Source organism: Carcharodon carcharias, chromosome 16 (genome assembly GCF_017639515.1).
Source record: "Carcharodon carcharias isolate sCarCar2 chromosome 16, sCarCar2.pri, whole genome shotgun sequence".
In the NCBI taxonomy this organism is placed as follows: Eukaryota; Metazoa; Chordata; class Chondrichthyes; order Lamniformes; family Lamnidae; genus Carcharodon; species Carcharodon carcharias.
Genome location: NC_054482.1, coordinates 80518936 through 80539302, shown reverse-complemented (window position 1 = coordinate 80539302; position 20367 = coordinate 80518936).

Sequence of the window (20367 nt, the reverse complement as noted above, 5' to 3'; positions counted from 1 at the left end):
TTCTTGTGACAAAGTCCGGGGGAGGGGTCAAAGTGACCAGCCGATACCACAACATGGCGGCGATCAGCTGGTTTATGACCAGAACTCGACCCCGGTAAGATAGCACTCGGAGCAGTCCTGTCCAGCGCCGCAGGCGAGCGGTGACTTTCGTCTCCAGTTCCTGCCAGTTTGCCGGCCAGGATTCCTCAGCGGGGCAGAGATGGACACCCAGGTAGAGGAGGCTGGTCCTGCTCCAGGTGAAAGGCCTGAGCTCCTCGGGTAGGGGATCCATCTGCCACTGACCGACCAGGAGTCCAGAACACTTACCCCAGTTGATCCTGGCAGAAGAAGCGGCAGAGTAGACCTCCTGGCACTCGCGCATCCTCCGCAGGTCAGCCGGGTCACTAAACATAAGGAGCACGTCATCGGCGTAAGCCGAAAGGACCACCCCGATGCCCGGCCCGCGCAGAACCAATCCCGACAACCTCCTCCGCAAGAGGCGCAGGAAAGGCTCCACGCAAATAGAATACAACTGGCCAGACAGGGGGCAGCCCTGACGTACCCCTCTCCCAAAGCGAAGGGGCGCCGTCAGGGACCCGTTAACCTTCACTAGACACTCCGCGGCAGTGTACAGAAGTCGGATCCGGGCGACAAAATGCGTCCCGAACCCGAAAGCTCGCAGAGTTCCGAGTAAGTATTCGTGATCCACCCTGTCGAACGCCTTCTCCTGATCGAGAGACAGGAAGGCGCTCGACAGACCAGCCCTCTGGGAATGGTGGATGATGTCCCGGACCAGATGGATGTTATCATAAATGGTTCGGTCCGGGACGGTGTAGGACTGGTCAGGGTGGATCATGTGGTCCAGCACGGTGCCGAGCCGAGAAGACATGGCTCGGGCGAAGATTTTGTAGTCCGTGCTGAGGAGGGAGACCGGGCGCCAGTTTTTAAGAAGGCGGAGATCCCCCTTCTTCGGTAGCAGGGCAATCACGGCCCTGCGCCACGAAAGGGGCATCTCCCCGGTAGCAATGCTCTCCCCCAGGACCCCCGCGAAGTCGCTCCCCAAGACGTCCCAGAACGCCCTGAAGAACTCCACGGTCAGCCCGTCTAGTCCCGGGGTTTTGCCCCTAGAAAGACCGTCGAGTGCGCCGGTCAGCTCCCCCAGACTTATAGGGGAGTCGAGCTTTCCGGCGCACTCCGGGCCGACCTGCGGCAGGTCCTCCCACAAAACTCTGCAAGCTTCCTCACTGGACGGATCCAGAGAGAAAAGGGCAGTGTAGTAATCTCGGGCAATGGCCCTGATGCCCTCCGGATCCGAGACAAGTGATCCGTCGTCGGCCAGCAGCGTAAAGAGCTGCTTACGGACCCCGTGCCTTTTTTCCAGTGAGTAGAAGAAGGGAGAGCCACGGTCCATCTCCTTAAGGAAACAGATCCGCGACCTCACGAACGCGCCCCGAGACCCGACCAGTTGCAGGTCCCGCAGCGCGCCCTTCTTCTCATCGTACACCGACCGCAGGGCCGGGTCCGCGTCGGGCTGACGGAGACGTGCCTCCAGGTCGAGCACCTCCTTCTCCAACTCCTCGACCCTGGATTTGCGTCTCTTTGTCGACCCCTTCGCGTACTCTTGACAGAAAACTCGGACGTGAGTCTTGCCCACGTCCCACCATAGCCTCAAGGAGGGGAAGCCTCCCCGCTTCCTTCTCCAGCCGGCCCAGAAGCGACGGAACGAGTCCAGGAACCGCTGGTCTTCCAACAACAGGTTATTAAAATGCCAGTACGCGGACCCCGTCCGAGCGCAGAACGAAGTGAGCTCTGCCCACACCAGACGGTGATCCGTGCACGGAACCTGCTGTATAGAAGCAGCCGGAACGCAGGACACGTACGCCTTCGAAACGTAAAGGCGGTCGAGTCTGGACGCTCCGACTCCAGGTGACACAAAGGTGAACACGCTGGAGTCAGGATGGAGATTTCGCCAGACGTCCACTAAGTCGAAGGACCAGAAGATGTAACTCTTTCGAGTACAAACCCGTTTCCATCTGTTTTTCAAATGAAGTTACATTGTTTCATAGTTTTACCAGTATGAGATTTGAACTCTTGATTCAGATGAAGTTACATTGTTTCATAGTTTGTCATTGTGAGATTTGAACTCTTGATCTTGGTGTTACAAACCCAGTACCATAACCACTTGGCTATTTAGGCCAAGCCATAAACACATTTCCATCTGTTGCTATTCAGATGAAGTTACATTGTTTCATAGTTTGTTATTGTGAGATTTGAACTCTTGATCTTGGGATTACAAGCCCAGTACCATAACCACTTGGCTATTTAAGCCAAGACAAACTGCTGTGTGTCTATGATATACATTGATTTGTAACTCTTTCGAGTACAAACCCGTTTCCATCTGTTTCAGATGAAGTTACATAGTTTCATAGTTTGCCATTGTGAGATTTGAACTCTTGATAATCTTTTAAATGAAAACCAAATCAACAAAATTGGGATAAATCAGGCACAGCCCCTAATTCAGGTCAGCTGTAAAACCAAGAACAAAGTTTTAAAGGAAACTTACAAACTTTAAATCAAAATGTGATTAAAGGGGTCAACAAAACACCCCAGTCCCCGCGGTGCCCACCGAGCACGGAAGGCCTCGAGAGTGCCAGCAGATACCGCGTGCTCCTTCTCCAGGGACATCCGGCAGCGAACGTAGCCGCGGAAGAGGGACAAACAATCGGGCGGGACTCCCCCGTCGATCGCCCGCTGCCTGGACCTGTTAATGGCCAACTTGGCCAGGCCCAGGAGCAGGTTCACGAGGAGGTCCTCCTCCTTCCCGACCCCCTTCCGCACCGGGTGCCCATAGATCAGGAGCGTGGGGCTGAAGTGCAAACAAAACATCAATAAAAGGTTTTTCAAATAACTAAAAAGGGAGTGCAGCCTACAACACCCTATGTATACATGGTCCACGGACTCCACAAGACCGCAAAAAGGGCACGTGTCCTGAGAGTCCGCGAACCAATGCATCCTCTTATTATAAGGGACTGCTGCATGCAACACCCTCCAACCCAGGTCTCCGATAGAAAGGGGGAGGACACCTCCGTAGAGGGCCTCCCATCGGGGGCTTCCGCCGCCGGACGGCAACAAGGCACGCCAGGGCGTGTCCGGTCGACGGACAAGGGCGAGAAAATGGAAGGTGTGCAGCAGCAGTCCGTACAAAAAGCTCCTCTTTGCCGTGCCAAAAGGCACAGAGGGCATGTCCCCGAGGCGGCTCATATTGCGGGGCACCAGCACCCGAGGGAGGGTTCGGGGCTTGGGGCCAATGTGGAATTCCGTCCGAACAGGGGAACGCTCAGACGGAAGACCACCGCGCACCTGGGCCGCCTCAAGACCCAAAATAACGTCGGGCCCGAGCACGACCGTTCTCAGGTCTTGGATGGCATCGGCTGCGACCTGGACACTCACAGACGCGCGTCGCGCCAACTCCTGCGGGAGCATCCAGCCCAGTCCTCCGCCACCCAGCACGTCCCCGATTCTGGTCACCCCTGCGGCCACAGCCCTCCTCTCCGCCAACCACTGAAAAGGACGGAGGGGCGGATTCCTGAGCAGCGGCTCTCTGACGATAGCCGCTACTCCTGACGGGGGAGAGCTGCGTCGCGAGGTGACCACTTTCCAGACTTTGATCAGGTCCTGGTAAAAGACGGGCAACGCCTGCAAGGAGCCACCGAGGCCCAGCTGTTCTATAAACAGGAGCTGCACGTCATAATTCAGGCCGTGCACCTGACGGAAGAAATACGTCATCAGGGCACACCATCTAGGAGGAGGCTCAACGTAGAGGTATCGCTGCAGGGTCTGAAGGCGGAAAGTCGCCACCTGTGTGCGTAGGCACACTAGCGCCTGACCACCCTCCCTAAGCGGGAGACTCAGAACCTCGGCAGCGACCCAGTGCAATCTTTTGTCCCAGAAGAAGTCGACTAACAATCTCTGGATTCTTGTGACAAAGTCCGGGGGAGGGGTCAAAGTGACCAGCCGATACCACAACATGGCGGCGATCAGCTGGTTTATGACCAGAACTCGACCCCGGTAAGATAGCACTCGGAGCAGTCCTGTCCAGCGCCGCAGGCGAGCGGTGACTTTCGTCTCCAGTTCCTGCCAGTTTGCCGGCCAGGATTCCTCAGCGGGGCAGAGATGGACACCCAGGTAGAGGAGGCTGGTCCTGCTCCAGGTGAAAGGCCTGAGCTCCTCGGGTAGGGGATCCATCTGCCACTGACCGACCAGGAGTCCAGAACACTTACCCCAGTTGATCCTGGCAGAAGAAGCGGCAGAGTAGACCTCCTGGCACTCGCGCATCCTCCGCAGGTCAGCCGGGTCACTAAACATAAGGAGCACGTCATCGGCGTAAGCCGAAAGGACCACCCCGATGCCCGGCCCGCGCAGAACCAATCCCGACAACCTCCTCCGCAAGAGGCGCAGGAAAGGCTCCACGCAAATAGAATACAACTGGCCAGACAGGGGGCAGCCCTGACGTACCCCTCTCCCAAAGCGAAGGGGCGCCGTCAGGGACCCGTTAACCTTCACTAGACACTCCGCGGCAGTGTACAGAAGTCGGATCCGGGCGACAAAATGCGTCCCGAACCCGAAAGCTCGCAGAGTTCCGAGTAAGTATTCGTGATCCACCCTGTCGAACGCCTTCTCCTGATCGAGAGACAGGAAGGCGCTCGACAGACCAGCCCTCTGGGAATGGTGGATGATGTCCCGGACCAGATGGATGTTATCATAAATGGTTCGGTCCGGGACGGTGTAGGACTGGTCAGGGTGGATCATGTGGTCCAGCACGGTGCCGAGCCGAGAAGACATGGCTCGGGCGAAGATTTTGTAGTCCGTGCTGAGGAGGGAGACCGGGCGCCAGTTTTGAAGAAGGCGGAGATCCCCCTTCTTCGGCAGCAGGGCAATCACGGCCCTGCGCCAAGAAAGGGGCATCTCCCCGGTAGCAATGCTCTCCCCCAGGACCCCCGCGAAGTCGCTCCCCAAGACGTCCCAGAACGCCCTGAAGAACTCCACGGTCAGCCCGTCTAGTCCCGGGGTTTTGCCCCTAGAAAGACCGTCGAGTGCGCCGGTCAGCTCCCCCAGACTTATAGGGGAGTCGAGCTTTCCGGCGCACTCCGGGCCGACCTGCGGCAGGTCCTCCCACAAAACTCTGCAAGCTTCCTCACTGGACGGATCCAGAGAGAAAAGGGCAGTGTAGTAATCTCGGGCAATGGCCCTGATGCCCTCCGGATCCGAGACAAGTGATCCGTCGTCGGCCAGCAGCGTAAAGAGCTGCTTACGGACCCCGTGCCTTTTTTCCAGTGAGTAGAAGAAGGGAGAGCCACGGTCCATCTCCTTAAGGAAACAGATCCGCGACCTCACGAACGCGCCCCGAGACCCGACCAGTTGCAGGTCCCGCAGCGCGCCCTTCTTCTCATCGTACACCGACCGCAGGGCCGGGTCCGCGTCGGGCTGACGGAGACGTGCCTCCAGGTCCAGCACCTCCTTCTCCAACTCCTCGACCCTGGATTTGCGTCTCTTTGTCGACCCCTTCGCGTACTCTTGACAGAAAACTCGGACGTGAGTCTTGCCCACGTCCCACCATAGCCTCAAGGAGGGGAAGCCTCCCCGCTTCCTTCTCCAGCCGGCCCAGAAGCGACGGAACGAGTCCAGGAACCGCTGGTCTTCCAACAACAGGTTATTAAAATGCCAGTACGCGGACCCCGTCCGAGCGCAGAACGAAGTGAGCTCCGCCCACACCAGACGGTGGTCCGTGCACGGAACCTGCTGTATAGAAGCAGCCGGAACGCAGGACACGTACGCCTTCGAAACGTAAAGGCGGTCGAGTCTGGACGCTCCGACTCCAGGTGACACAAAGGTGAACACGCTGGAGTCAGGATGGAGATTTCGCCAGACGTCCACTAAGTCGAAGGACCTGACCAGGTCCCGCAACTTACTCACACCTCGCGTGCAGTGCGGGGTACCGTGACGGTCCCGGACCCCGAGGGTGCAATTGAAATCCCCCCCGAGGACAATGCACTCGCCAGCGTCGATGGAGCCGAGATGAGTGGACACTTCTTCAAAGAAGCTCGCTTGCTGCTGCGTGCCCAGGGGAGCGTACACATTCACAAAGTGAAGCACCGCCCCCCCCAGACGCACAGTCAGGTGCAGCAACCGGCCTGGCACTGGCTCCTTGACCCCCAAGATCTCCGGCTGAAAATGCGGGGCCAACAAGATAGCCACCCCGCCAGAATTGGAGGCTAGGTGACTCATGTAGACCCCCCCCTGCCACTCCAGGAGCCACGTGGCTTCGTCTCCCGGAACGGTATGGGTTTCTTGCAGGAAGCACAACGCGTACTTCCCGTCCCTGAGGACCGAGAAGTTCTGGAACCTGCGCTGTGCGGCCCTGCTGCCGCGGATGTTGAGGCTGGCTATAGTCGTCTTCATTGTCAAAGGTACATCAAACCTTCACCTTAAGTCATTAAAAAGAAGAAGAGGACTTTTTAGTCCTTCCTCTCCTTCAGGAGCCCAGCGAGAAACGTTTGGACCCTCCGCCGCGCGTTCCTATCCAACTCAGGAGACTTGAGAGCCTCGCGAGTGGACCAGAACACCAGCGGAAAAGAATGCCACCGGTCCAAGGCCAACTGAACCCTGTCTCGGCGACCGCGATGACTCGCCAAAAAGTCCCGGAGTTCCCTTGGGGGGATGAGGGGGGAGTCAGTGGAGGGCACCAGGGGATCCACCGCCTCGCTTGAGAGCGACTCAGCGTAATCTCCAGCGCTCACCACGGACACCCCGTCCTCCTCCAGGTCGTCGCCTCCAGCTTCCGACCCCTCCCCCGCATTGAGTACGGGGGCTGATTCGGAGCTGCCAGCTGGCCCCACCTGTACCTCGATCCCACCCCCAGGATCAAGGCCAGAGGGGTCCTCTCTGGTCTCCTCTAAACGTTTTGGGTCAGAGGGCAGCGGCAGTTCTGATGCCCGCTCTCCTCCCGGCACCGGGTCGTCCGGGGAGCTCAGGACAAGCTCCTGACCTAAAACTAGGACGCCCGGTGCTAAGGGTTGGGAGGGAGCGGGAAGGCCTTCCTTTTCGCCGCCACCCAATGACCCGTTGACATTTTTTAAATTTTGCAAGTTACAGTCCCCCGATGAGCCAGAAGGTACCTCGGGGGTATCGAGGGTCTCTGAGTCGGGCACCACCTCAAGGGAGGTGCCTTCAGTGACCCCCGAGGGGCCCTGTTCAGGGGACTGCAGCAGGTTGACAGGGGTAACAGTGCTGGGAGTCGTTGCAGGTGTTTTGAGTTCCCCCAGAGGACAGGGCGAGATTTTACTTGGCGGAGACGCCACCACCTCTTCATCGGGGGAAGGGACACACCCAACTTCTTCAGTTTGGGCATCACCCACCTCCTCCTCCGAAGCGTGACGTCTCTTCCGGGTCAGGCTGGGGGCTAGGGAGACCTCCATTTCCGAGGCCCCCTCCTCCTTGTCCAGCCCTCCCGGACACTCCACCCTCTGGGTTTTGGGTGTTAGATACCCCGGCTCGGGGTCCCGCGTCCCTTCCCCGCCGGCCCCGGGAGCACGCGCAGGGACGACGCCGGGCCCAGCACTCGGCGCCTTAGCACCCACGGGCCCGGGAGCACACGCGGACACGACGCCGGGGCCGGATGTTGTCTTTTCCCCCGAGCCGGTGCTTGCAGGTGTTTGGGGGGTTTGGGGCGTTTCAGGGGCCGCCTCCAAATTTCGGGTCTTCCTCCGCGCCTTCTTACGGCGCGGGGGCTCTCCCCCCGCCTCACCGGCAGCCGAGATGGCAGCTGCTGCCGGGGTCGCTTCCCCTTGCGGGGAGGGAGATGGAGTGGTGGCGGGGGGAGGAGGGGCGGTGCCAGCCGCGGCCGCTTGGGTGGGGCTCGTGGCCTTGGAGGCGGGGCAGTTCTTTCTTACGTGCCCCACCTCCTTACAGGCATGGCACCGCACACCCTCCGCGGTCCAGAAGACCCGATAGGCGGTCCCCTCAAAATTAACTGAGAAGGCCCCCTCCAGGCACTCCTCCTGGGCCAAGCGGACGAAAACTTGGCGCCGGAAGGAGTACACGTGGCGGAGGGCCGAGTCTTTGAGGCCGAGCGGGACTGGTGCAACCCCCGACCTGACCTCCCCCAGCTTATTAAGGTGGGGGAGGAGGAGCCCACATGGTATAAAGGGCGGGACATTTGAAATAACAATCTTCTGGGCGGTGGCCTCAAGGGGATCCACCGCCAGAAAAGTCCCGCCCACAGTGAGCCCCTTCTGCAGGGCGAGTCGCACCGCCCGCTCGGACCTCAAGAAAAAGATGGCCCTCCCATACATCTTTGAGGCCGCGACAATGGCTGAGGGGCCGACAACCCCAGCCATAGCCTTAACGCAGGCCTCAATAGTCATCTCAGGGTGAGCGTAGCATTTTACCCCGAGGGCCCTGGTGAGGAGACGGAATGGCGACAGGGCAGCGGGAGCAGCAGGAGCTGCAGAAGCAACCACCCCCGCATAAGTCTTTTTTGTAGGCCCTGCCACCGGTGACAAAGCCGCCTCCACATTAGCCCTCGAGGGCCCGGCCACAGGAGATGTTGAACTGGCTTTAAGGCCAGAGCCACGCCCACCCTGGGAAGGATTGGCCATTTTTTTTTTTTAAATTATATATATTTTTTAATATATATATTTTTTTTTTTATTAAATATACAATGTTCCTCCCTAGGGAGGGAGGTAGTAATAACCTCCCCCTTTTGTACAGGAGAGGAGAGGAGGGAGAGGAGTGAAGGACAGGGAGGCACAGGAGGGAAAAGGGAAGAGTCCAGGTGGGTGTCTCCAGTGAAAGGTGGATGTTGGGTGGGGTGTGATGATCTTCCTGCAGGGGGAGGCGATGTCTTCACCAGCCACCGCTGGCCTTACTGGGAAAGGGCTGGGTGGGGCGGGGGGGGTAGCAGAATGGTGGTTTTAACCACACACCCCCCTCTCTTCCTTCCCCAAACCTTCCTGCAGTCTTCTTTCCTCCCCCTACAAAACACAGTCCTTTATTGCCCCCACCTTACACAAACAATAATGTTGGACACCCACCTAGGATGTTGTTTTCAGACACAGTCCTGGCCTCCTGGCCTCCCTCTCTCTCCTTTTGCTCCACACGGGCAGGTCCAGCAGCAGCAGCAAACACCTTCAAGTGCAGGTCCAGCAGCAGCAGCAAACACCCTCAAGTGCAGGGGCAGCAGCAGCAGCAAACACCCTCAAGTGCAGGAGCAGCAGCAGCACACAGCAGAAGCAACAACCCCAAAGGCAGCAGCAGAAACAGTTGAAACACTGAGGAGCAGCAACACCAACACCACACACCTTCTCTCCTCAGTATCAGGAAACCAACTGAATCCACAATTACCTCCACGAGATCATTAAGAAAATGAACTCTTGATAATCTTTTAAATGAAAACCAAATCAACAAAATTGGGATAAATCAGGCACAGCCCCTAATTCAGGTCAGCTGTAAAACCAAGAACAAAGTTTAAAGGAAACTTACAAACTTTAAATCAAAATGTGATTAAAGGGGTCAACAAAACACCCCAGTCCCCGCGGTGCCCACCGAGCACGGAAGGCCTCGAGAGTGCCAGCAGACACCGCGTGCTCCTTCTCCAGGGACATCCGGCAGCGAACGTAGCCGCGGAAGAGGGACAAACAATCGGGCGGGACTCCCCCGTCGATCGCCCGCTGCCTGGACCTGTTAATGGCCAACTTGGCCAGGCCCAGGAGCAGGTTCACGAGGAGGTCCTCCTCCTTCCCGACCCCCTTCCGCACCGGGTGCCCATAGATCAGGAGCGTGGGGCTGAAGTGCAAACAAAACATCAATAAAAGGTTTTTCAAATAACTAAAAAGGGAGTGCAGCCTACAACACCCTATGTATACATGGTCCACGGACTCCACAAGACCGCAAAAAGGGCATGTGTCCTGAGAGTCCGTGAACCTATGCATCCTCTTATTATAAGGGACTGCTGCATGCAACACCCTCCAACCCAGGTCCCCGATAGAAAGGGGGAGGACACCTCCGTAGAGGGCCTCCCATCGAGGACCTCCGCCGCCGGACGGCAACAAGGCACGCCAGGGCGTGTACGGTCGACGGACAAGGGCGAGAAAATGGAAGGTGTGCAGCAGCAGTCCATACAAAAAGCCCCTCTTTGCTGTGCCAAAAGGCACAGAGGGCATGTCCCCGAGGCGGCTCATATTGCGGGGCACCAGCACCCGAGGGAGGGTTCGGGGCTTGGGGCCAATGTGGAATTCCGTCCGAACAGGGGAACGCTCAGACGGAAGACCACCGCGCACCTGGGCCACCTCAAGACCCAAAATAACGTCGGGTCCGAGCACAACCGTTCTCAGGTCTTGGATGGCATCGGCTGCGACCTGGACACTCACAGACGCGCGTCGCGCCAACTCCTGCGGGAGCATCCAGCCCAGTCCTCCGCCACCCAGCACGTCCCCGATCCTGGTCACCCCTGGGGCCACAGCCCTCCTCTCCGCCAACCACTGAAAAGGACGGAGGGGCGGATTCCTGAGCAGCGGCTCTCTGACGATAGCCGCTACTCCTGACGGGGGAGAGCTGCGTCGCGAGGCGACCACTTTCCAGACTTTGATCAGGTCCTGGTAAAAGACGGGCAACGCCTGCAAGGAGCCACCGAGGCCCAGCTGTTCTATAAACAGGAGCTGCACGTCATAATTCAGGCCGTGCACCTGACGGAAGAAATACGTCATCAGGGCACACCATCTAGGAGGAGGCTCAACGTAGAGGTATCGCTGCAGGGTCTGAAGGCGGAAAGTCGCCACCTGTGTGCGTAGGCACACTAGCGCCTGACCACCCTCCCTAAGCGGGAGACTCAGAACCTCGGCAGCGACCCAGTGCAATCTTTTGTCCCAGAAGAAGTCGACTAACAATCTCTGGATTCTTGTGACAAAGTCCGGGGGAGGGGTCAAAGTGACCAGCCGATACCACAACATGGCGGCGATCAGCTGGTTTATGACCAGAACTCGACCCCGGTAAGATAGCACTCGGAGCAGTCCTGTCCAGCGCCGCAGGCGAGCGGTGACTTTCGTCTCCAGTTCCTGCCAGTTTGCCGGCCAGGATTCCTCAGCGGGGCAGAGATGGACACCCAGGTAGAGGAGGCTGGTCCTGCTCCAGGTGAAAGGCCTGAGCTCCTCGGGTAGGGGATCCATCTGCCACTGACCGACCAGGAGTCCAGAACACTTACCCCAGTTGATCCTGGCAGAAGAAGCGGCAGAGTAGACCTCCTGGCACTCGCGCATCCTCCGCAGGTCAGCCGGGTCACTAAACATAAGGAGCACGTCATCGGCGTAAGCCGAAAGGACCACCCCGATGCCCGGCCCGCGCAGAACCAATCCCGACAACCTCCTCCGCAAGAGGCGCAGGAAAGGCTCCACGCAAATAGAATACAACTGGCCAGACAGGGGGCAGCCCTGACGTACCCCTCTCCCAAAGCGAAGGGGCGCCGTCAGGGACCCGTTAACCTTCACTAGACACTCCGCGGCAGTGTACAGAAGTCGGATCCGGGCGACAAAATGCGTCCCGAACCCGAAAGCTCGCAGAGTTCCGAGTAAGTATTCGTGATCCACCCTGTCGAACGCCTTCTCCTGATCGAGAGACAGGAAGGCGCTCGACAGACCAGCCCTCTGGGAATGGTGGATGATGTCCCGGACCAGATGGATGTTATCATAAATGGTTCGGTCCGGGACGGTGTAGGACTGGTCAGGGTGGATCATGTGGTCCAGCACGGTGCCGAGCCGAGAAGACATGGCTCGGGCGAAGATTTTGTAGTCCGTGCTGAGGAGGGAGACCGGGCGCCAGTTTTTAAGAAGGCGGAGATCCCCCTTCTTCGGTAGCAGGGCAATCACGGCCCTGCGCCACGAAAGGGGCATCTCCCCGGTAGCAATGCTCTCCCCCAGGACCCCCGCGAAGTCGCTCCCCAAGACGTCCCAGAACGCCCTGAAGAACTCCACGGTCAGCCCGTCTAGTCCCGGGGTTTTGCCCCTAGAAAGACCGTCGAGTGCGCCGGTCAGCTCCCCCAGACTTATAGGGGAGTCGAGCTTTCCGGCGCACTCCGGGCCGACCTGCGGCAGGTCCTCCCACAAAACTCTGCAAGCTTCCTCACTGGACGGATCCAGAGAGAAAAGGGCAGTGTAGTAATCTCGGGCAATGGCCCTGATGCCCTCCGGATCCGAGACAAGTGATCCGTCGTCGGCCAGGAGCGTAAAGAGCTGCTTACGGACCCCGTGCCTTTTTTCCAGTGAGTAGAAGAAGGGAGAGCCACGGTCCATCTCCTTAAGGAAACAGATCCGCGACCTCACGAACGCGCCCCGAGACCCGACCAGTTGCAGGTCCCGCAGCGCGCCCTTCTTCTCATCGTACACCGACCGCAGGGCCGGGTCCGCGTCGGGCTGACGGAGACGTGCCTCCAGGTCGAGCACCTCTTTCTCCAACTCCTCGACCCTGGATTTGCGTCTCTTTGTCGACCCCTTCGCGTACTCTTGACAGGGAAAGGCACAGAGGGCATGTCCCCGAAGCGGCTCATATTGCAGGGCACCAGCACCCGAGGGAGGGTTCGGGGCTTGGGGCCATTGTGGAATTCTGTCCGAACAGCGGAACGCTCAGACGGAAGACTACCACATGCAAATTGTAACTCTTTCAAGTACAAACCTGTTTCCATCTGTTTCAGACGAAGTTACATTGTTTCATAGTTTGCCATCGTGAGATTTGAACTCTTGATAATCTTTTAAATGAAAACCAAATCAACAAAATTGGGATAAATCAGGCACAGCCCCTAATTCAGGTCAGCTGTAAAACCAAGAACAAAGTTTAAAGGAAACTTACAAACTTTAAATCAAAATGTGATTAAAGGGGTCAACAAAACACCCCAGTCCCCGCGGTGCCCACCGAGCACGGAAGGCCTCGAGAGTGCCAGCAGACACCGCGTGCTCCTTCTCCAGGGACATCCGGCAGCGAACGTAGCCGCGGAAGAGGGACAAACAATCGGGCGGGACTCCCCCGTCGATCGCCCGCTGCCTGGACCTGTTAATGGCCAACTTGGCCAGGCCCAGGAGCAGGTTCACGAGGAGGTCCTCCTCCTTCCCGACCCCCTTCCGCACCGGGTGCCCATAGATCAGGAGCGTGGGGCTGAAGTGCAAACAAAACATCAATAAAAGGTTTTTCAAATAACTAAAAAGGGAGTGCAGCCTACAACACCCTATGTATACATGGTCCACGGACTCCACAAGACCGCAAAAAGGGCATGTGTCCTGAGAGTCCGTGAACCTATGCATCCTCTTATTATAAGGGACTGCTGCATGCAACACCCTCCAACCCAGGTCCCCGATAGAAAGGGGGAGGACACCTCCATAGAGGGCCTCCCATCGAGGACCTCCGCCGCCGGACGGCAACAAGGCACGCCAGGGCGTGTACGGTCGACGGACAAGGGCGAGAAAATGGAAGGTGTGCAGCAGCAGTCCATACAAAAAGCCCCTCTTTGCTGTGCCAAAAGGCACAGAGGGCATGTCCCCGAGGCGGCTCATATTGCGGGGCACCAGCACCCGAGGGAGGGTTCGGGGCTTGGGGCCAATGTGGAATTCCGTCCGAACAGGGGAACGCTCAGACGGAAGACCACCGCGCACCTGGGCCACCTCAAGACCCAAAATAACGTCGGGTCCGAGCACAACCGTTCTCAGGTCTTGGATGGCATCGGCTGCGACCTGGACACTCACAGACGCGCGTCGCGCCAACTCCTGCGGGAGCATCCAGCCCAGTCCTCCGCCACCCAGCACGTCCCCGATCCTGGTCACCCCTGGGGCCACAGCCCTCCTCTCCGCCAACCACTGAAAAGGACGGAGGGGCGGATTCCTGAGCAGCGGCTCTCTGACGATAGCCGCTACTCCTGACGGGGGAGAGCTGCGTCGCGAGGCGACCACTTTCCAGACTTTGATCAGGTCCTGGTAAAAGACGGGCAACGCCTGCAAGGAGCCACCGAGGCCCAGCTGTTCTATAAACAGGAGCTGCACGTCATAATTCAGGCCGTGCACCTGACGGAAGAAATACGTCATCAGGGCACACCATCTAGGAGGAGGCTCAACGTAGAGGTATCGCTGCAGGGTCTGAAGGCGGAAAGTCGCCACCTGTGTGCGTAGGCACACTAGCGCCTGACCACCCTCCCTAAGCGGGAGACTCAGAACCTCGGCAGCGACCCAGTGCAATCTTTTGTCCCAGAAGAAGTCGACTAACAATCTCTGGATTCTTGTGACAAAGTCCGGGGGAGGGGTCAAAGTGACCAGCCGATACCACAACATGGCGGCGATCAGCTGGTTTATGACCAGAACTCGACCCCGGTAAGATAGCACTCGGAGCAGTCCTGTCCAGCGCCGCAGGCGAGCGGTGACTTTCGTCTCCAGTTCCTGCCAGTTTGCCGGCCAGGATTCCTCAGCGGGGCAGAGATGGACACCCAGGTAGAGGAGGCTGGTCCTGCTCCAGGTGAAAGGCCTGAGCTCCTCGGGTAGGGGATCCATCTGCCACTGACCGACCAGGAGTCCAGAACACTTACCCCAGTTGATCCTGGCAGAAGAAGCGGCAGAGTAGACCTCCTGGCACTCGCGCATCCTCCGCAGGTCAGCCGGGTCACTAAACATAAGGAGCACGTCATCGGCGTAAGCCGAAAGGACCACCCCGATGCCCGGCCCGCGCAGAACCAATCCCGACAACCTCCTCCGCAAGAGGCGCAGGAAAGGCTCCACGCAAATAGAATACAACTGGCCAGACAGGGGGCAGCCCTGACGTACCCCTCTCCCAAAGCGAAGGGGCGCCGTCAGGGACCCGTTAACCTTCACTAGACACTCCGCGGCAGTGTACAGAAGTCGGATCCGGGCGACAAAATGCGTCCCGAACCCGAAAGCTCGCAGAGTTCCGAGTAAGTATTCGTGATCCACCCTGTCGAACGCCTTCTCCTGATCGAGAGACAGGAAGGCGCTCGACAGACCAGCCCTCTGGGAATGGTGGATGATGTCCCGGACCAGATGGATGTTATCATAAATGGTTCGGTCCGGGACGGTGTAGGACTGGTCAGGGTGGATCATGTGGTCCAGCACGGTGCCGAGCCGAGAAGACATGGCTCGGGCGAAGATTTTGTAGTCCGTGCTGAGGAGGGAGACCGGGCGCCAGTTTTTAAGAAGGCGGAGATCCCCCTTCTTCGGTAGCAGGGCAATCACGGCCCTGCGCCACGAAAGGGGCATCTCCCCGGTAGCAATGCTCTCCCCCAGGACCCCCGCGAAGTCGCTCCCCAAGACGTCCCAGAACGCCCTGAAGAACTCCACGGTCAGCCCGTCTAGTCCCGGGGTTTTGCCCCTAGAAAGACCGTCGAGTGCGCCGGTCAGCTCCCCCAGACTTATAGGGGAGTCGAGCTTTCCGGCGCACTCCGGGCCGACCTGCGGCAGGTCCTCCCACAAAACTCTGCAAGCTTCCTCACTGGACGGATCCAGAGAGAAAAGGGCAGTGTAGTAATCTCGGGCAATGGCCCTGATGCCCTCCGGATCCGAGACAAGTGATCCGTCGTCGGCCAGCAGCGTAAAGAGCTGCTTACGGACCCCGTGCCTTTTTTCCAGTGAGTAGAAGAAGGGAGAGCCACGGTCCATCTCCTTAAGGAAACAGATCCGCGACCTCACGAACGCGCCCCGAGACCCGACCAGTTGCAGGTCCCGCAGCGCGCCCTTCTTCTCATCGTACACCGACCGCAGGGCCGGGTCCGCGTCGGGCTGACGGAGACGTGCCTCCAGGTCGAGCACCTCCTTCTCCAACTCCTCGACCCTGGATTTGCGTCTCTTTGTCGACCCCTTCGCGTACTCTTGACAGAAAACTCGGACGTGAGTCTTGCCCACGTCCCACCATAGCCTCAAGGAGGGGAAGCCTCCCCGCTTCCTTCTCCAGCCGGCCCAGAAGCGACGGAACGAGTCCAGGAACCGCTGGTCTTCCAACAACAGGTTATTAAAATGCCAGTACGCGGACCCCGTCCGAGCGCAGAACGAAGTGAGCTCTGCCCACACCAGACGGTGATCCGTGCACGGAACCTGCTGTATAGAAGCAGCCGGAACGCAGGACACGTACGCCTTCGAAACGTAAAGGCGGTCGAGTCTGGACGCTCCGACTCCAGGTGACACAAAGGTGAACACGCTGGAGTCAGGATGGAGATTTCGCCAGACGTCCACTAAGTCGAAGGACCAGAAGATGTAACTCTTTCGAGTACAAACCCGTTTCCATCTGTTTTTCAAATGAAGTTACATTGTTTCATAGTTTTACCAGTATGAGATTTGAACTCTTGATTCAGATGAAGTTACATTGTTTCATAGTTTGTCATTGTGAGATTTGAACTCTTGATAATCTTTTAAATGAAAACCAAATCAACAAAATTGGGATAAATCAGGCACAGCCCCTAATTCAGGTCAGCTGTAAAACCAAGAACAAAGTTTTAAAGGAAACTTACAAACTTTAAATCAAAATGTGATTAAAGGGGTCAACAAAACACCCCAGTCCCCGCGGTGCCCACCGAGCACGGAAGGCCTCGAGAGTGCCAGCAGACACCGCGTGCTCCTTCTCCAGGGACATCCGGCAGCGAACGTAGCCGCGGAAGAGGGACAAACAATCGGGCGGGACTCCCCCGTCGATCGCCCGCTGCCTGGACCTGTTAATGGCCAACTTGGCCAGGCCCAGGAGCAGGTTCACGAGGAGGTCCTCCTCCTTCCCGACCCCCTTCCGCACCGGGTGCCCATAGATCAGGAGCGTGGGGCTGAAGTGCAAACAAAACATCAATAAAAGGTTTTTCAAATAACTAAAAAGGGAGTGCAGCCTACAACACCCTATGTATACATGGTCCACGGACTCCACAAGACCGCAAAAAGGGCACGTGTCCTGAGAGTCCGCGAACCAATGCATCCTCTTATTATAAGGGACTGCTGCATGCAACACCCTCCAACCCAGGTCTCCGATAGAAAGGGGGAGGACACCTCCGTAGAGGGCCTCCCATCGAGGGCCTCCGCCGCCGGACGGCAACAAGGCACGCCAGGGCGTGTCCGGTCGACGGACAAGGGCGAGAAAATGGAAGGTGTGCAGCAGCAGTCCATACAAAAAGCCCCTCTTTGCCGTGCCAAAAGGCACAGAGGGCATGTCCCTGAGGCGGCTCATATTGCGGGGCACCAGCACCCGAGGGAGGGTTCGGGGCTTGGGGCCAATGTGGAATTCCGTCCGAACAGGGGAACGCTCAGACGGAAGACCACCGCGCACCTGGGCCACCTCAAGACCCAAAATAACGTCGGGTCCGAGCACGACCGTTCTCAGGTCTTGGATGGCATCGGCTGCGACCTGGACACTCACAGACGCGCGTCGCGCCAACTCCTGCGGGAGCATCCAGCCCAGTCCTCCGCCACCCAGCACGTCCCCGATCCTGGTCACCCCTGCGGCCACAGCCCTCCTCTCCGCCAACCACTGAAAAGGACGGAGGGGCGGATTCCTGAGCAGCGGCTCTCTGACGATAGCCGCTACTCCTGACGGGGGAGAGCTGCGTCGCGAGGCGACCACTTTCCAGACTTTGATCAGGTCCTGGTAAAAGACGGGCAACGCCTGCAAGGAGCCACCGAGGCCCAGCTGTTCTATAAACAGGAGCTGCACGTCATAATTCAGGCCGTGCACCTGACGGAAGAAATACGTCATCAGGGCACACCATCTAGGAGGAGGCTCAACGTAGAGGTATCGCTGCAGGGTCTGAAGGCGGAAAGTCGCCACCTGTGTGCGTAGGCACACTAGCGCCTGACCACCCTCCCTAAGCGGGAGACTCAGAACCTCGGCAGCGACCCAGTGCAATCTTTTGTCCCAGAAGAAGTCGACTAACAATCTCTGGATTCTTGTGACAAAGTCCGGGGGAGGGGTCAAAGTGACCAGCCGATACCACAACATGGCGGCGATCAGCTGGTTTATGACCAGAACTCGACCCCGGTAAGATAGCACTCGGAGCAGTCCTGTCCAGCGCCGCAGGCGAGCGGTGACTTTCGTCTCCAGTTCCTGCCAGTTTGCCGGCCAGGATTCCTCAGCGGGGCAGAGATGGACCCCCAGGTAGAGGAGGCTGGTCCTGCTCCAGGTGAAAGGCCTGAGCTCCTCGGGTAGGGGATCCATCTGCCACTGACCGACCAGGAGTCCAGAACACTTACCCCAGTTGATCCTGGCAGAAGAAGCGGCAGAGTAGACCTCCTGGCACTCGCGCATCCTCCGCAGGTCAGCCGGGTCACTAAACATAAGGAGCACGTCATCGGCATAAGCCGAAAGGACCACCCCGATGCCCGGCCCGCGCAGAACCAATCCCGACAACCTCCTCCGCAAGAGGCGCAGGAAAGGCTCCACGCAAATAGAATACAACTGGCCAGACAGGGGGCAGCCCTGACGTACCCCTCTCCCAAAGCGAAGGGGCGCCGTCAGGGACCCGTTAACCTTCACTAGACACTCCGCGGCAGTGTACAGAAGTCGGATCCGGGCGACAAAATGCGTCCCGAACCCGAAAGCTCGCAGAGTTCCGAGTAAGTATTCGTGATCCACCCTGTCGAACGCCTTCTCCTGATCGAGAGACAGGAAGGCGCTCGACAGACCAGCCCTCTGGGAATGGTGGATGATGTCCCGGACCAGATGGATGTTATCATAAATGCTTCGGTCCGGGACGGTGTAGGACTGGTCAGGGTGGATCATGTGGTCCAGCACGGTGCCGAGCCGAGAAGACATGGCTCGGGCGAAGATTTTGTAGTCCGTGCTGAGGAGGGAGACCGGGCGCCAGTTTTGAAGAAGGCGGAGATCCCCCTTCTTCGGTAGCAGGGCAATCACGGCCCTGCGCCACGAAAGGGGCATCTCCCCGGTAGCAATGCTCTCCCCCAGGACCCCCGCGAAGTCGCTCCCCAAGACGTCCCAGAACGCCCTGAAGAACTCCACGGTCAGCCCGTCTAGTCCCGGGGTTTTGCCCCTAGAAAGACCGTCGAGTGCGCCGGTCAGCTCCCCCAGACTTATAGGGGAGTCGAGCTTTCCGGCGCACTCCGGGCCGACCTGCGGCAGGTCCTCCCACAAAACTCTGCAAGCTTCCTCACTGGACGGATCCGGAGAGAAAAGGGCAGTGTAGTAATCTCGGGCAATGGCCCTGATGCCCTCCGGATCCGAGACAAGTGATCCGTCGTCGGCCAGCAGCGTAAAGAGCTGCTTACGGACCCCGTGCCTTTTTTCCAGTGAGTAGAAGAAGGGAGAGCCACGGTCCATCTCCTTAAGGAAACAGATCCGCGACCTCACGAACGCGCCCCGAGACCCGACCAGTTGCAGGTCCCGCAGCGCGCCCTTCTTCTCATCGTACACCGACCGCAGGGCCGGGTCCGCGTCGGGCTGACGGAGACGTGCCTCCAGGTCGAGCACCTCCTTCTCCAACTCCTCGACCCTGGATTTGCGTCTCTTTGTCGACCCCTTCGCGTACTCTTGACAGAAAACTCGGACGTGAGTCTTGCCCACGTCCCACCATAGCCTCAAGGAGGGGAAGCCTCCCCGCTTCCTTCTCCAGCCGGCCCAGAAGCGACGGAACGAGTCCAGGAACCGCTGGTCTTCCAACAACAGGTTATTAAAATGCCAGTACGCGGACCCCGTCCGAGCGCAGAACGAAGTGAGCTCCGCCCACACCAGACGGTGGTCCGTGCACGGAACCTGCTGTATAAAAGCAGCCGGAACGCAGGACACGTACGCCTTCGAAACGTAAAGGCGGTCGAGTCTGGACGCTCCGACTCCAGGTGACACAAAGGTGAACACGCTGGAGTCAGGATGGAGATTTCGCCAGACGTCCACTAAGTCGAAGGACCTGACCAGGTCCCGCAACTTACTCACACCTCGCGTGCAGTGCGGGGTACCGTGACGGTCCCGGACCCCGAGGGTGCAATTGAAATCCCCCCCGAGGACGATGCACTCGCCAGCGTCGATGGAGCCGAGATGAGTGGACACTTCTTCAAAGAAGCTCGCTTGCTGCTGCGTGCCCAGGGGAGCGTACACATTCACAAAGTGAAGCACCGCCCCCCCCAGACGCACAGTCAGGTGCAGCAACCGGCCTGGCACTGGCTCCTTGACCCCCAAGATCTCCGGCTGAAAATGCGGGGCCAACAAGATAGCCACCCCGCCAGAATTGGAGGCTAGGTGACTCATGTAGACCCCCCCTCGCCACTCCAGGAGCCACATGGCTTCGTCTCCCGGAACGGTATGGGTTTCTTGCAGGAAGCACAACGCGTACTTCCCGTCCCTGAGGACCGAGAAGTTCTGGAACCTGCGCTG